The following is a 6,165-nucleotide window of genomic DNA, read 5'->3' as shown; positions in this document are numbered from 1 at the left end:
AACTAACCAGTATCCCCTGAGTTTGTGTCTCTAGCTGAATATGTAGCAGAAGATGGCCTAATCGTCCATCACTGGGAATAGAGGCCCCTTGGTCCTGCAAACTTTATATGACCCAGCACAAGTCAAGGCCTGGGCCAAGTAGTGGGAGTGGGTGGGTAGGGGAGCAGAGGTGGGGGGGAGGGTATAGGAAACTTTCGGTATAGCATTTGAAATATAAATAAAGAAAATAATAAGTAAATAAAAAAATGTGTTTTGTGTCAAATTTCCCATAATATTGCTATTTTAATTAAAATATAACTACTTCATATTGCATCACTTCCCTCTCTTCTCTTTCCTCTTCCAACTTCCTCAATTCTTCAGCTCTTTAATACTTGTACTCACTTTCAAACTGACCATCTATCTGTTTCACTTTAATTTTCATTTTTAGTTATATTTGAGGGCATAAATATGTAAACAAAACCTGCTGAGTTCACTTAGTGTTGCTTATGGGTGTATGATTTCAATGCTGACCACTTTGATTTGGATAACAAACTAGGGGGCTCATTCATGAGAGAGATTATGTCTTCCTCTCCTAGCAGCCTGATCTACAGGGGGCAAATTGTGCCTGATGTTAAAAACCCAATCAGGTAACCAGGTTACGCATATTAGAGGAGAACTTGCTACGGACATCTTACTAGGTCAGCATAATTCCAGACTTCACTCTAAATCTTATCCATGCACCAACACACAAGTAATGCTCTCATCAAACACTAAAGAAGTTGCTATTTGCAGATAGTGACTATTAGAAATAAACAGAACTTGTTATAATACAGATATCCAGTCATTGTGGGGAGTTCAGGTCAGTAGCTGTGTCTATAAAATATCCTGTACCTAAGGTTTAGTGAACATCTTAAAAGTGGATTTTGAAGATTATAAGAGTATAGACTAAGAAGTCTAGGACTAAGGAGTCAGCTGTGAGACTACATCTCCAAAAAAGATAGGGAAACTATTTAAATCCCAACTAATAAATATGGCTGCCTATATATGACAGAACAATGACAATACCAATTGTCATGCAAAAGTAGCATGAGAAATCTCACAAGGTCCAACCCCTAATAATATCATTTTTTTAACTTAAGATTTCAATGGTTTTCTACATGAGCACACCATTTGCATTATTTCTATACCACAATCACTACTAGCTCCTCCTGCATCTTCCTATCTTTGTCTCAAATTCATAATTTGTTTTAAATATTATTTTATACATCTACCTTACTGAATCCATTTATTGTTGATGCCAAGTACATGTTCTCAGAGCTGGTCACTTGAAACTGGATAACATATCAAAGGCATATCCCTAGAGAAGATTTATTCTTCTCTCTCGTCATCCCATTGATTTCATGTGATTCTTTAATTAGGGGTAGAGCCTTGTGAAATTCTGTCTTATATGCTGTCATATCAACTGTTGTTTTCATTGTCCAATTATTGTTTATGTTGATGTTCATGTATTATTGAGATTTCATGGTGTCACGTTCCTGTCATATTTACAAGACAACATTAAGCATGAGGCATCCTGGACTTTGGCTCCCACATGTTGATGTCCTCACTACTCTGATGTCCCTTTTGTATTAGATGTAGACGTTTAATTGTAGATATATACATTTGTGGAGCAATCCCACATTTATAAATATGGTGAATTTTTTTAATACTCTCACTATTTATCCAAAGACCCTTCATAGGTAAGGGGGATGGTGCTCTTATTTATTAGTGGGAAATATACCAATATCATTGCAATCAGTAGACACATTGTTCAATGAATTTCTGAAGAATCATGTCAATAAATCTAATCATATCAAATAGGGTACTGACAAAAGATCAAAAAATGACTCCATCCTTTTATCATCTAGTAAATATTTGAGGTTTACTTACATGGATACAGAAGAGGAGTTGATTACAAAAGCATGAGTCAACCAAAGTTACATTACTGGATAGCCTACCCCAGCATGTACAGCGACTCATGAAAGCTCAGTCAGTGTTGCTCCCTGAGGCATAGCTCACAAATATTTGGCCAGCCAGTCTCCTCTATCATGAAAATATTACTGCCCATATAGTTTTTGAGATGGGGTTTATGAGACTGGTTCTGTTCCTGCCCTTGGAGTATTCTCGCACCATTACAAACCAGCTTGAATGAAAGAAACTAAACTTTTCTGGGAAGGCATGTTAGCAAGATCTAGGTCAGATCAAGTTTTTAAAATTGAGCATATGGAAAACTATATTATATGTATATTCATATACACTTGTAGATCATGTTATGTATATGTCAACAAATAAAGACAATAAAGCAATGAATTGGAAATAATCATAGAAAAAGGAAGGGCCAGCAAGGAATACGAACATGAGAATATTGGAAGAACAGGAGGGAAGGAGAAATTATGCAATTGTATCTTAATATCAAACTAAAAGAAAAAAATTAAAAAATACAGATGATAGAGCTAAAAAAATGAGTCAATCACAGCTCTAGCAGCTAAATACCAAAGAGAGGATGGAGGAAGCAGGAATTTCTTTAACAGTTAAGTTAGGCTCCCCTCATGAAAAGATCTGATCATTACATCAGAAAGACAAGAGCATGGCCCTCACAGATCTCAAATTCAGTTGCTGGTTTTTGAAGACCATTTTCTCTGACAAATAGATTACCAGTGGAAATAGATCTCATTTGACATTTTATATGATTCAGAAAACATTGGCCAGGAAACACTTTGATATACAACCTATTACTAACAACCGATGTGCTCATGGGACCCTAAGAGCTTGCTACAACCACAAGTCAGAGAATAATCTTCTGTGATGGTTTATATATGCTCGTCCTAGGGAGTGGCACTATTAAAAGATGTGGCTCTGTTGAAGTTGGTGTGCCACTGTGGATGTGGGCTTTTAGACCCTATCCTAGCTGCCTGGAAGGCAGTGTTCTGCAAGCAGCTACTCCTGCATCATGCCTGCCTGGATGCTGCCATGTTCCTAACTTGAGGATAATGGGCTGAACCTCTGAACCTGTAAGCCAGCCACAATTAAATGGTGTCATTTATAAAAGTTTTCTTGGTCATGGTTTCTGTTCATAGCAATAAAACTCTAACTAAGACAGAAGTTGGTACCATGTCCTGGGGTTTGCTGTGATAGACCTGACCATGCTTTTGTTTGGAAGAATGTGAATTATGGGATATTGGATTTGGATAACAGTGGAATGCTTTAGATGGGGCTTAATGGGCCATCCTAATAAGAATATGGAAGACATTGTTGATGAGATAACTTGAAATCTGCAGACCTATAATAACTGTTATTCAACTAAACACCTCATCCCTGCCTATACTCACCAAGTATCTAATAGATTAGGTTAAACAACAACAATGAAAAGAGTAAAACAAAAACATGTGTACACTGAATGAAAGCAGTCAATGTAGTCCATTTTAGTGGTCAGTTCGATATTTTCTAACTTGACCTAAACCAAAACAAAGATCAAATTGCAGGAGTGTTTACGTAAGATAATTTGTTATCATGTATGTTCCATAATTACTGAGAGAAAGTACACTAATACATAAATTGAAAATCAAGAAATTGCTTGGGATTTATGGACTCCCTGAAAATTGTGTTGGTTTTAAATGAACTGCTCAGTATTCATTAGGAAGGCAGTAATGATCCCTGATGCTTTGAATTCACACTGGAATTTAGAGCCTCTGAAGGGACTTATCCTCAGTGACAAACTATGACAGTCGGAAACAGCTTTGCAGCTATAAAATCATAGCAACTGTGAATGTCTTAATTTGAAATGAATTCATATTTCAAGAGGTAAGGTTTTGGCTTTGTTGGTTCATGGAGATTTTTTCCTTGACATGCATGTATTTATAAACCATGGTGTTGAAACATGTCAGATGGGATTATGCAGTTATATAACAGAAGGAAAAAACAAACTTTCATGCAATCACCTTGTATTTTATTAATAAATTGTTCAGCATGATCAGGCATCAAATGAAGTTTTCATAGATTCCTTATTTATCCATCCATAAGTAAGGTCTTCATAGCTGTACATATGTATAAGGATAAGAAGTTCACTAGCTTTGAAGTGCTTTGGTGGCTTACCATCAGGGGGGTATCCTGTGTAAAGACCTGCTTTGTTTATGGATGGAATGTGCCAAACTCATAGGTACCACTGTAGACAAATGAGGATGTAAGTGTAGAATGTGAGGGATGTCAATCTGCCTTTTATTGGGTAAGCCTTGATAAATAATTTAACATCTCAAGTTGAGTATTAAGCAATGTGAATTCATTCCATCATATTCTAGTTAGAAAACACTGTGACACTAGATAAGGAGTTACTGTGTCTAACCTAATAATTATTAATAGTGTGTTAAATATTTATATTTGGAATGATGATAAAATTGATATTAAAATAACTTTAGAGTATAATGGTCTATTTGAAAGAATTTTAATTATCCAATGAGTTTATAACAATAAGCTCTATTTGTAAATTTTATGAAATCTTTATTCAGTTTTACAAATTATGAGATCAACATCACCAGCAATGCACCTTTCTATGTACTAAACATGGGAAAGCTGAAATATTATCCTTTTGTATTTCCCTGATTTGAACAGCATTGTCACCATTCACTTACAGTGTGCTTGCTAAGAGCAATAGACAGAGTTCAATCACCTGGTGTTCATATCTAATACTTTTTAAAAATTTGTTACTGTTACTTAGTATATATGAGTGCTACCTGATTGTACATACATGCACAACGTGAATGCCTAGTTTTGGTGAGGACCAGAATAGGGGATTGGGCCCCAAGAACTTGTAAAAACAAATTTCTGTGAAAAACAATGTGGATGTAAGAATCAAACACAGATCCTCTGCAAGTACAGTTAGTTAACATATCTTGAGAGCAATCTCTGAATTTCACATCATGTTACTTTATATATACATGTGTGGGGTGTATGTGTGCATCCATATGTCTGGGTATATATGAATATATGTATATACACACACATGTGACTGTGAGTGCAATTTTGTATATGGGTTTATGTGTTTGTTCAAGGCCAGTCTGGTCTACATATTGAGAGAGTCAGGATTATACCAAATCTTGAAAAGAAAAAACAGTAACAACAACAAAAAAGCACTAACTCGTATTTCATGAAAATAAAATTATAAGTTAAAAATGAATACAAGTTTTTTTAAAATTCTATGCTGGGCATTTCATAAGCATTTCATAAATTTAGCGATAAATTGAGACTTCATTATATAAGTCTATAATCTTACTTTTTGTTCCTTTGCTACTACAAATAAATTATTATTTTGAAAGAAATCATATAATTTCATATTCATTCATTTATTTATTTGTCTGAAGAGAATGATGCAGCTAAAAGCATAGGTTTGAGTGTCAAAGAACAACATCCAGGAGTTACTTCTCTCCCATCTTGTGAGTCACAGGAGTAAAACTCTGGATGTCAGAAGTCAGGCTTGGTGGCAAGAATCTGTACCTGCCAACTTACTGAATGTAGCATGATTTTAAATATTTAATATAAATTAAGTATGTTTTATTATAAATAAAAGTTATTTATTATTTTTACATTTCTAGCATTTCTGATTGAATAATTTGAAGAATGTTTTGTAAAGAAATGTATAAACAGTAAAAACTTTGAGTATAACATCCATTGTTTCTCCACCTTTTGGATAATATGCTTACTTGTAATGGTCTCCAAATATGTATTATAGGAAACCATGTAACCTATTATAAATCCCTCCCTGTAATATACTCATCACAGCCTCAATCTAGCAGCAGCTACACTGTACCATGGCTTTCCTGGAGGATGGAAACCACACTGCAGTGACAGAGTTCATTTTATTAGGTTTAACAGATGATCCAGTCCTCAGAGTCATCCTCTTCATCATCATACTGTGCATCTACCTGGTGACTGTGTCTGGGAACCTCAGCACCATCCTTCTCATCACAATTTCTTCCCAGCTCCATCACCCCATGTACTTTTTCCTCAGTCACTTGGCTTCTGTTGACTTAGGCTACTCATCTTCTGTCACNCCCAATATGCTTGTCAACTTCCTTGTGGAGAAAAACACCATCTCCTTCATTGAATGTTCTATACAGTTTGGCTCAGCTACTTTCTTTGGGGAACTTGAATGCT

The sequence above is a fragment of the Mus pahari genome, chromosome 1 (genome assembly GCF_900095145.1).
Source record: "Mus pahari chromosome 1, PAHARI_EIJ_v1.1, whole genome shotgun sequence".
Lineage (NCBI taxonomy): Eukaryota > Metazoa > Chordata > Mammalia > Rodentia > Muridae > Mus > Mus pahari.
Note: the sequence above shows the minus strand (reverse complement) of the source record.